This window comes from Lathyrus oleraceus, chromosome 2 (assembly GCF_024323335.1).
Source record: "Lathyrus oleraceus cultivar Zhongwan6 chromosome 2, CAAS_Psat_ZW6_1.0, whole genome shotgun sequence".
NCBI lineage: Eukaryota > Viridiplantae > Streptophyta > Magnoliopsida > Fabales > Fabaceae > Lathyrus > Lathyrus oleraceus.
This window is the reverse complement of record NC_066580.1, coordinates 174,656,610-174,669,542: the sequence shown is the minus strand read 5'-3', so window position 1 is coordinate 174,669,542 and position 12,933 is coordinate 174,656,610.

Genomic DNA, 12,933 nt, shown 5'->3' with positions numbered 1-12,933 from the left:
CTCAAGGTCTCTGTCAAAGGTTTGTACGAGCTTGGGGCATGGTGAAAAGAAGCACGTTAGGACAGAAAAACTCTATTCCTATGGAACCTTATTTCAGATGGGTACGCGTAAGAGCTCGTGAACTTGTCATGCCATATCTTGCAATCGGACCTCTGATTGTCGAACCAGAAGTTGAAGGAGGTGCCCCTCAGATCATTCCTTATCCAGATATGCCTACCAATGTTGAAGAATTGAAGAAATCCTGGATCCAGTTGAGAGAGGAAAGGGACACTTTTGAAACTCAGTTCGGTGCAGAAAGAAAGAAAGTATTAGAGCTCACCAGCCAGTTTAATGAGGAACGAAGACTCAATGCATATCTTCGCCCAAAAAGAAGCCGTCCATGGGAGATTTGAGCTTTCATTGTATTTTTATTATTCTTTTTGTAATGAACATTGATTAAAGAAATTATTAATAAAAGTTTCTCTCTTTTTGGTGGTTTACGCAAAGTTAAATTCCAAAAGTCCTTGAAAACATTGCATAGCATAACATAACATTGCATAACAGGTATTCTAAAAGATCAATGTCCTTACGGTTTTCCTTCTAAACAGAAAAATGGCCCTCGAACAAACTGTCAAAGATCTTCAGGCTCAAAATGCTCAATTCCAGGAGATGATCCTGAGCTTATCCAAGGGACAGGAGGAGCTGAAGGCTCTCTTGCTCGAGCAGAAGAAAGACAAGAAAGCTGTGAGTTACATCAACCCGGGAAGAAGGCTTAAAGGACAGGCCGCAGGAGCCAAGATTAGAATTCCGAAGGATCAAGAAGAGGAGACAGAGAATGATTCAGAAGAGGAGAATGTTGATCTCTTCAACCCTGAGGATGACGATGAAGATTATGAGAATGAACAGTACTCTCCAAGAGATGGCAAGTACAAGTTGCTGGAAGAACGTATGCTAGCTATGGAGGGTCAGAAGGCGCTCGGTCTGGATTTCGAAGGCTTAGGTCTGGTCTCTGATGTGGTCATTCCTCGCAAATTCAAGATCCCCACTTTCACTAAGTACGATGGTGTGTCTTGTCCTCAGATGCATCTGAGAGCTTATGTGAGAAAGATTCAGCCGTATACCACTGATAGGAAGCTATGAATCCATTTCTTCCAAGAGAGTCTGTCTGGCACACAGTTGGAATGGTATTATCAGCTCGAGAGCTCTAACATCCGCACCTGGACTGATTTAGCGACAACTTTCTACAAGCACTACCAGTATAACTCTGAACTAGCGCCTACTCGGCTATAGTTGCAGAATATGACTATGGGATCTAAAGAAAGCTTCAAAGAATATGCTCAAAAATGGAGAGATTTGGCTGGCCGAGTCAAACCCCCTATGACTGATCGAGAATTAGTGGACATGTTCATGGGTACACTGACTGGTCCGTTCTACAGCCATCTACTAGGAAGTTCTTCATCGGGTTTCACTGAACTTATATTGACAGGCGAACGTGTTGAAAGCGGCATTCGAAGTGGAAAGATACAAGCGACTACTTCTGCAAGCACCAAAAGGTCCTACCGGGGGAGGAACGAATCAAATGCTGTGTACGGTCAAAGGGGTCGTAACAAGAAAAATCGTGACCATACCATTGGAGCAGTTACGATTGCAGCACCGCCATCTCAAAACTTCCAGCACAGACAAGACAGGCCAAGAAGGCAGTTTACCAAGATCAATATGACTTTAGCACAGGCACTGCAGGGTATGCTAAAAGCAAATTTGATTACCCTCAGAGATCCTCCTACGAATCCCAACACTACTTCTCCTCGTTATAATCCCAATGCCAGGTGTGCATATCACTCCGATAGCCCCGGGCATGATACAAACGATTGTTGGTCATTGAAGAATAAGATTCAGGATATGATCGACGCTGGAGAAATTGAATTTGATCCTCCAGAGACTCCTAATGTCATCACTGCACCTATGCCTAACCATGACAAGACTGTTAACGCTGTGGATGACAATTCTCACATTTCTAATGTAGCTGATTTAACATCTCCTCTCCTGACCATCAAGAAGAACTTATTGCAAGCTGGTTTATTTCCAGGTTGTGCTGAAAATTGTGATCTCTGTATACTCCGACCCAATGATTGCTTGAAGTTGAGAAATGGTATTCAACGGCTGATGGATGATCGCACAATTCTCTTCGAAAAGGTTCCTAAGGTGGAAAACCCTACTGAAGAAATATCTGTGATTGCTAGGTCCAAAGTTCTAGTGAAGATTACCGCTACTAGGGTGCCTGTGAAGATTACTGCTGAGCCCAAGGTAGCTCCCCTAATTATTACTGCACCTGGCCCAGTACCGTATTCCTCAAGCAAAGCCATTCCGTGGAATTATGGAGGTGATGTTTACATCCAGGGCGTAAAGCAAGTTGATAATTCTGCTAATCCTAATGGCATTGTTGGGACTAGTAAAATTACTCGAAGTGGAAGGATCTTCTCTCCAGAAATCTCACCTCCTACCCTTGAAACTCGAGGAAAGGAACCAGTCAACCCTTCTCAGTCAGAGACACCGGTCGAAGTTACTACCGAAGATGTTGCCAAACAAGAAATGGAAGAAGTGCTGAAAATCATTCACAAAAGTGATTTTGACGTGGTAGAACAGTTGGGGCATACTCTATCTAAAATCTCGATGTTATCCTTGTTGTTATCTTCTGAAATTCATGCCAATGCATTGATAAAATTCTTGAAGACCGCTCATGTACCTCAGGAGACATCCGTCGATCAGTTCGAAAATTATGTTGCTCACTTGGCTGTTGACAATGGCCTAGGCTTTTCCGATGCTGACCTGACACCAGCAGGAAAGAATCACAATAAAGCTCTGCATATCTCCATTGAGTGTAAGGGGATCACTTTGTCTCATGTGTTGATCGATAATGGCTCTTCTTTGAATGTGCTACCGAAAGTTGTGCTCGATAAGCTTGACTGTAAGAGCATTGAACTGAAACCTAGTGACATTGTGGTGCGTGCTTACGATGGTGCGAAGAGCGTTGTCCACGGTGAAGTGGTTCTCCCTATCAAGATAGGACCTCAAGTATTCAACACTATCTTTCACGTAATGAACATTCGTTCTGCCTATTCCTGCTTGCTGGGACGCCCTTGGATTCATGGGGCAAGTGTTGTAGCTTCGTCTCTCCATCAAAAGCTGAGGTATCCAATAGAGGGTAAGATCGTCACTGTGTGTGGGGAAGAAGAGTATATTGTCAGTAGTGTGCATACCTTCAGACACGTCGAGATGGATGGTGAATTCTTTGAAACTCCGTCTCAGTCATTTGAAGTAGTTCCTCCGACTAATCCTGTCCTTAAGCCAACTTCCTGTGTGCCCAAGGTTATTCGTGCTCCTCCTGCTATGATTTCTCTGAAGGACGCTCAAGCCGTGGTTGAAGAGGGTGGTCGTACTGGCTGGGGTCAACTGATCGATGTACCATACAAGTCTGATAGATTCGGCCTGGGATTTAGCTCTGAGAAGGTAGTCAAGAATCAGATTAATACTGTAGAAGATGCTGACAGCGATTGCGACCTGGATAGCTGGATTTTCCCAACAATTGGTGACGGACTCAATAATTGGAGGGCTGAAGATACTATCCCGATTTCCTTTAGTCAGGAGTAATTATTTTTGTCTATTTTAGTGTTGCAAATTTTTAATTTTTACAATTGAACTTCTTAAAGCATTGTGTCTATGCCCGGGGCACAATAGCTAATTTGTTAAGGGTTTTGTCATTTTCATAAGCATATTCACATTCAATAAATCAATGGACTTTTTGCATTCAAATATTGCGCTCTTTATCTTTCCTGTCATCTTCCAAACAAGCTATGTTTTCTTACACACACTCACGTAACAAATTGCAGAACCATACCCACACCGAAACCTGTTGATAATAGTTCTACTACTGTTCATTATGACTTTGAAAATTCGATCTACCAAGCCGAGGATGGAAGTGAGGAAGATTGTGAAGTACCTGGAGAACTTGCCAGACTGTTACTGCAAGAAGAAAGGACTATACAACCGCACGAGGAGTCAGTTGAAACTATAAATCTGGGTACCGAAGTGGACAAGAAAGAAGTCAAAATAGGAGCAGGCTTGGAAAACAGTGTCAAAGGAAGATTGATTCAGATGTTACATGACTATGTAGAGATTTTTGCTTGGTCTTATGAAGATATGCCAGGACTAGATACTGATATAGTAGTGCATCGGTTGCCAATGAAGGAAGATTGTCGTCCTGTTAAGCAAAAGGTTCGTCGCATGCGTCCTGAAATGTCTGAGAAAATCAAAGCTGAGGTTATGAAACAATTTGATGCAGGTTTTCTGGCTGTTACTTCTTACCCTCAATGGGTTGCTAATGTGGTACCAGTGCCAAAGAAGGATGGTAAGGTGCGAATGTGTGTAGACTACAGAGATTTGAATAAAGCGAGTCCCAAGGATGACTTTCCACTTCCGCACATTGATGTTCTGGTAGATAACACCGCTCAACACAAGGTATTCTCATTCATGGATGGATTCTCAGGTTATAACCAGATTAAGATGGCGCCTGAGGACATGGAGAAAACTACGTTTGTGACGCAATGGGGCACTTTCTGTTACAAAGTAATGCCATTTGGTTTAAAAAATGCAGGGGCAACGTATCAGCGTGCTATGGTGGTTTTGTTCCATGATATGATCCATCATGAAATAGAGGTATATGTGGATGACATGATAGCCAGATCTCATACTGAAGAAGAACATCTCAATCATTTATACAAACTGTTTGAGAGGTTGAAGAGGTACAAGTTGAGATTGAACCCGAACAAATGCATCTTTGGAGTAAGATCCGGTAAGCTCTTGGGCTTTATTGTCAGTGGTAAAGGAATTGAGGTTGACCCGGCTAAGGTGAGAGCTATTCAAGAAATGCCAGTTCCTCATACAGATAAAGAAGTCAGAGGTTTCTTGGGACGTTTGAATTACATTGCCCGATTTATCTCCCATTTGACTACTACCTGCGAACCCATCTTCAAACTACTGAGGAAAAATCAAGAGATGATATGGAATGATGAATGCCAAGAAGCTTTTGACAAAATCAAGAAGTATCTCCAGGAACCTCCAATTCTGATACCACCAGTTGAAGGAAGACCTCTAATCATGTATTTGACCGTGTTAGAAAATTCAATGGGGTGCGTGTTGGGGCAACATGACGAGTCTGGTCGAAAAGAGCATGCCATATACTACCTTAGCAAAAAGTTTACCGACTGTGAAACAAGATACTCACTGCTTGAGAAAACTTGCTGTGCTTTGGCCTGGGCTGCTCGCCGACTAAGACAGTATATGTTGAATCACACCACTTTATTGATTTCTAAGATGGATCCTATCAAATATATATTTGAGAAACCTGCCCTCTCCGAAAGAATAGCAAGATGGCAGATGATTTTAACAGAGTATGATATCCAGTATACTACCCAGAAAGCAATCAAAGGAAGCGTGCTAGCTGATCATTTGGCTCATCAAGCGGTGGATGATTACCAATCTATGAGTTTTGAGTTCCCAGATGAGGATGTCATGCTTGTCATTGATTATGAAGAACCTGGACCGGATGAAGGACCCGAATTGGGATCCCGATGGACTATGGTTTTTGATGGATCTTCTAATGCATTGGGCAACGGTGTTGGTGTTATAATTATTTCTCCCAAGGGTTTCCATACGCCTTTCACTGCTAGACTATGTTTTGATTGTACCAATAAGATGGCTGAGTATGAAGCATGTATTTTGGGACTCAGAGCTGCTATAGACCTAAGAATCAAGTTTTTGAGTGTGTACGGAGACTCAGCATTAGTAATCAGTCAGATCAAAGGAGAATGGGACACTAAACATCCAAATCTCATCCCTTATCGAGAGCGGGTGTTGACATTAATCCCATACTTTGAAGAGATTACATTCGAACATATTTAGAAACTCAGGAATACCCTGAAGGGGCATCCATCAATGACAGAAAATTTCTGAGGAAGTTCTCCGCTAAATTCTTTTTGAGTAATGGAGTATTATACAAACGTAATCATGATTCGACTTTGCTTCGCTGTGTGGATAAAAAGGAAGCAGAAAAGATTATGGAAGACATGCATGACGGTATTTTTGGGACTCATTCTAGTGGACATACGATGGCCAAGAAGATTCTGAGATCAGGGTATTATTGGTCTACCATGGAAGCTGATTGCCACCATCACTCCAGAACCTGTCACAAGTGCCAGATCTATGCGGATAAAGTACATGTGCCTCCTGCTCCATTAAACGTGTTGACAACCCCTTGGCCCTTTGCAATGTGGGGCATTGATATGATTGGAGAGATTAAACCTACTGCTTCTAACGGACATCGTTTCATTCTTGTTGCTATTGATTACTTTACAAAGTGGGTAGAAGCAGCCTCATTTGCTTCTGTTACCAAGAATGTGGTGGCACGGTTCATCAAGAATAGTCTTATTTGTCGATATGGCATCCCTGAAAGAGTTATCACGGACAATGGCACCAATTTGAACAACAAGATGATTACTGAACTCTGCACGCAGTTCAAAATAAAACACCATAACTCTTCTCCGTACCGGCCAAAGATGAACGGCGCCGTGGAGGCTGCTAATAAGAATATCAAGAAGATCATACAAAAGATGACAGTAACGTATAAAGACTGGCATGAGATGTTACCGTTTGCTCTCCATGGTTATCGCACTTCAGTGCGCACTTCGACAGGGGCAACTCCGTTCTCTTTAGTCTACGGAATGGAAGCCGTTTTACCGGTGGAAGTTCAGATTCCCTCTCTAAGAATCATGAAAGAGGCGGGCTTAGATGAAGATGAATGGATTCAGACTCGACTCGATCAGATAAATTTGATTGATGAAAAGAGGCTTGCGGCTGTTTGTCATGGGCAGATATATCAGAAACGCATGACCCAGGCATTTAACAAAAAGGTCAAGAGACAGGTGTATCAAATTGGCGACTTGGTAATAAAGCGTATCATTCTACCACAAGGTGATCCCAGAGGCAAATGGACTCCCACATACGAAGGGCCATTTGTAGTTAAGAAGGTATTCTCTGGTGGAGCCATGATGCTTGCTACAATGGATGGCGAAGATTTCCCGCATCCCGTGAACGCAGACATAGTTAAAAAATACTACGCGTAAAAGAGACCCGCTAGGTCGACGTATCTAGGCAAAAGTAAGGGCATCCCGGCGAACCAAAAGGGTTCAGGCAAAAATTAGGGATAAACATATAAAAATGTACACCCGGCAAGTCGAAAACCTGAAAAGGCGGCTTGGGCAGAAAAGGGTATCCTGGTGGACTGAAAACCTGAAAAGGCGATCCAGGCAAAAATTAGGAATTAAAGCGTATGACTATGTCCCGTTCTCAGTCAGCTTCACCCAAGTTCAAAGGACTGAACAAGCTAATCACTTTTATCCGACAGCAAGAGAGGAGAGGCTTGAAGACATAATGACAGTAGTGGAATTAAAATCGATAGGACTTTTTCTGCATAGCTTTCTCTTTGTTTTCTTGACAATTTCCTCTTACTAGGATTTCTGTCTCCTTGTACACAAATTGCCTGTTTATAGACCCTCTTTCAAAATCAATACAATTTTATTTCGAAAAACGTTGTTGTTTTTCTTCCTCTGTTTTGTTTGCGTAAACGTCCATTGATTTAGTTTGAATTAATATATGCATTTGAATATGATCGATGTTTATCAAAAATACATGCATAAAACGGAAATAGCAATTACGAAAAAACTTCAGGATCGAGGAGAAGGTCTAACCATGCGTTCCAATGAGTCCGGTTGCTAATTTTATTCCCCAGCAAAAACCAGTTATTCCCCAGAAGAAACAGGCATCACTAGACAGACTGGTCATCTCTCCCATCCCCAGCCAGGCTCTGTTGAATATCTCTACCATCAGACAGAAATCAAGTATCCCCAGCTAAGAAAGGGTCATCAATACAAGTATCTCCAACCAGAATATTGGGATTTATTTTCCCCTGAAAAAACTTTTCAGACGCATAATTCATTCATTACATCATTTTTCAAGCATAAAGCATTATATGGACTGAAACAAGCTCATAGAGTCTGGAATATGAAAATTGATTCATTTTTCAAGCTTCAAGGATTCATAAAATGTGAGATGGAGTATGGCGTTTATGTTTAGCATACTTCTTAAGGTGTCACTATGACAACCATCCAAAAACTCATCAATACATTTGACAACATGCAGCGGAAAATCATATCACAACAACTTCAAAATTAAAATTTCTCAAATAAAGTATTAGACTTTAAACCCCATAATTCAACATTAACTCAAAACATAGTAAAAACGCCTCATTCCTGATGTTACAGATCAGAGAATTTAATTGTCTAAAAGCGATTAACGATAAAATAAATGAAGATGAGCTCCAGGGCCATCTTCCAACTCACATCAGCCACTACTTCATCTTTAGAGTATATGTACACATCGTAAATCAACATGCAAACAAAAGAACAAAAGGGTGAGAATACGTTCAAATATGTTAGCTGTGCATAATATCAGAAAGGGTTGACTAAACAACAACAATAACAATCATCAACAAGTAAAGTATTCACCTAAAATCATCAATTCACCCTTGCGAACTTGTATGCAATGTAACAACACCTCTACTTTGTATGCATGTAGTGCCAACTCAACAATAGTTCTTCATATGAACCGGGTCCCAATATCTGAACCCCAAGGCCCCTCATATGAGCTCCAAGCCCCCTCATACGAGCTTGGGAAAAACCACTAGTCCCAACTGTCATACCCCAAAATTCGCTCGTTAATCTTGCAAGACATTTTTCAAGGCACTCCAACTCATTTTTCAAGGGATTGATCTTAAGGGAACAAAGACCCAGCACATAGGTGGCCAAATCCAGAAAATGGCTTAAAATGTCTTGCTCGCTAGGCGAGCAAAATCATTCGCCTAGCGAATCCTTCGCTGCACCACTCGCCTAGCGAAGCTTGCGAATACCAGAATTTTTGGGCTTCATTCTGAGCCCATCAGGTCACAAAAATCATTATAAATAGCAGAGCTTCATTCACAAACGGGGAACACAGAAACGGACGGACAGAAACCCTAGCAAGGAAACCCTAACAGAAGCAACCGAGCAAACCCTGGAGGCTAACCAAGAGAATTCAAAGCAACCCTAAAGGAAACCCTGAAGAGAACTCATCTGCACAAAGGTTACCTCCGCCCAACTCAACCCGACACCAACCCTAAGAGTGACTTGCCAATTCAAGGTTGCAATTCAATTGCAAACAGGTTTACATTACTATTCCCGCTTTATGTTCTTAATTGACATGTGGCATTATGATTGAATTTATAAAAACATCTTAAGTTTTGCATGTGAATTTAAGTATGTATGGGTATCTTGAACGTTTAACCATGTAATTTCTGTAATGGATGCCATAGGGTTTGGAGCTCGCTGAAATCGTACTGTTCTTAAATTCAAAACCTGCAGTCGTTCGCTAGCACATCGCTAAGCGAACCTGTAGCGAGTGTTCGCTAAGTCCTCGCTAGGCGAGGCAGCAGCGAACGTGACAGTCGCTGATTCTTTCCGTTCTGATCTTTGCTCATCTGACATGTTTTATTATCACCATGCATTGTTTATCTGACACTATTACTATTGTGATTCCTTTTGGTTTGGTGCAATTCTCGATTGTACACTGATTTGGTATTCTGACCTGTTTGCTGAATTTTGTAAGGGTTCACATACTCCCGGAAAAGGTAGCTTGCTAGGTATTCCACTTTATTTGTGGGATACCCTTGGGAAGATTCATCCTAATTACTTAATTGATTTTAATGTGGAGATTCATCCTAATTACCTAATTGATTATAAAATATTGCCTTTGAATATGTGATCTTGGACCTCTCTTTGTTGCCTTACGATTACGGTGTTACGGTCATGTCCCGCGAATGTGGGGATACATTTAGCAAAGACCCTTCGATTAAACCATCATGTCCCTATAAAATAAATCATCGTTCCTCGGATGTTGCCTACGAATATATGATTTTATCCCTCGATGACCCGTCGTTGTAGCCTACGGTTAAATGATGATCGTCCCTTCGAATGCTAAGGTATCCTTACAAATGTTGCCTTCAATGACCAATCGATGACCCTACGATGTCCCTTTTACATCCAAAGGATAAAACTACTTACTTCTCAATAGTAAGGACAGTTTTACCCTCATAAGGATAGGAAATACCCATAAAGACCTTGGGTAGGTATAACTCTTTAATGCTGAATCACGACTCAAAATACTTTTCACCTCCCACTTTGCAAAACACCTACTAGAAAATCACCACTTGGTATACATTCGTACTAGAATCATTGCCAAGTTATATTTTTCTAAACTGCTTTCAAAATTAAACGAGATAAATACTTTGTATACATTCGTACGAGAATCATTACAAAGTTAAACTCTCTTTTCAAAACATTTTCTAAGCAATTCACAAACACTTTTTCAGACAAGAAAAACATAAGTGATCAAGCAATTAAGATCCCATGGATAACCATGGATACAAAGGGTGCTAACACCTTCCCTTTGTATAATGTACCTCCCGAACCCAAAATCTAATCAAGGTCTTTCCTGTTCTTTTCCGCCTTTCCTTATTGGATAAAAGAAAAGTCGGTGGCGACTCTTGCTATCCGCGACATTTGCTTTCCAAAGCAAAAACACACAAAGTCAGTTCACCGTATGACACCAACATCTGAACTTGTGACTCGCCTTTTTCATAACAACGATAACATATTCTGCATGGCATACGATAATGCAACGAAAACAACACAACAATGATTACATCCCCACATCTGGATGTAAACAATCATGCAACCACAATGACATAACAATGATTACAACCTCACATCTGACTGTAAACAATCATGCATTTAAACGCATAAACCGTAGTTCTCACTCTGAACTATATATCTCAATAATCATCAGCAAGTATTTACAACAATTCATATAATTATACTTAAACTCCACATACTATATTCCACATCGAATAAGCATCCACATAGACTCAATCATATCAATTTATATTATCATCACTTCATCATTAATTCATTCATTTGCAACGATTAACCGTTTGTTCTTTATCCTCAATCGTTACACAGTAAGTCAAACTACCAAATTTCACATATTCAAGTACCCATCTAGCTTCTTAATACATCATAATGGGAAATCCATATGTTTTAGCTTTCTAATGCTTCGAACCGCGCCTCATTTGGATTTATAAAACAAGAGTTATGGCAAAAACAATCAGAGAAAATAATAGGTTTCGACTAACTTTCTGTTTAGTAATTTTTCACAATTTTACTTGCATCAATCAATTGACAGGGACCATCAATCGATTTATCTGATTTCTCCATACATTCTATCTTTCCTATTTTTCACGATTTGGCTTAGAGCAATCTATTGATTCATGGAATTAATCGATTGTCATCATTTTTTTTTCTTCAAATTTTTCTAAATGTTCACGTGATCAATAGATTAACATAGGGGGTCAATCGATTGACATTAGTCAATTTTCCAAAAATTCCAATTTTAACCATGTTTCAGATATCTTTGTCACTTCCAAACCTCATCCAAGCATGTCCTAGCATACCTAAACGTTTTATACTATAACTTCAACATTAGTAAACATATAGTAGGCAATTAATACACCAATTTTCATGCAATTTACACATCAACATCAATTCACCATGGAAATTATCTTTGTGTTCATCATCATCAAACACATCAACAATAATGATAACAAGTCCAACCTCACATACAATTCACATACCAAGTTCTGAGATCATTATATCATGAACACATATATCAATTCCATAACACACACATATCAATTCATGAATCACAATAATTGGAGATACAATTTACACAATTTTCATCAAGAACATGTGAGCACATCAACAATGGTGGAGTCAAAAGAAAAACCTAGAAGATGGTGAGGTCTTGTCTCTATCCTTCATACAATATACATCCATAATAGATTAATCTCCCTTTACCTTGGATTTTCAGCAAAGCAAACTCTACAACAATGATGATTTTTTCCCTCTTCCTTAAGCTCTAGGTTGCCTTGCTTATTTTTTTCTCTTATTCCAAAATAATACGTATTGTAAAAGTTCCATCTGTCACCTTTTATATTTGAACAAAACATAATTCTCCTTAATTAGGTTATTATCATATTACCCTCAACTTACTCTCATATTTCATATATTATCCTTACTCCTCTTACTAGCTCCAATTTCTTTTATTTTAATTTTTAATTCTAATACACAATTTTCCACCAAATTCTACTACTTCTCCTATTTTTCTACACCTACCTAATTTTTAATTATTCTACTCAACTGAAATAAATTAAAATAATCCAACTAATTTCTATCATTCCCTTAACTCTCTCTAATACCCACCAAGATGCATATATTCACCAATTATCAAATAAAAACATATAAATTTATTTAAATAATTAAATAAAACAAAATTAAATTAAATTAAATAATTTAATTAAGTTCGATGTGTTACATATAGTGTCATTGTAGCTTGTAACATTGATCCCTAACTAACTGGAGTACCATATAACAAAGTCAGTTTAGTACCTTAAAATCCATTTTACCACTTCCCAATGTTCCTTTATTAAATTTGTCATGAATCTTCTAACAATATTAAGCGCTTGTAAAATATTTCGATATGTACAAACCATGAAATATATTAAACTGCCAATTGCATAAGTTTAAGGAACATAATTCATGAATTTCTTATCTTCGTTGTTGTGGTAGATTGCTTACTATAGAGTTGAAAATATGGATTCAATGGAGTCACCACTAACTTATCAACTTTCATCTCAAACCTTTCAATAACGTATTCAGTGTGTCCTTTTTTATTCAGGAATAATTTCAGTTT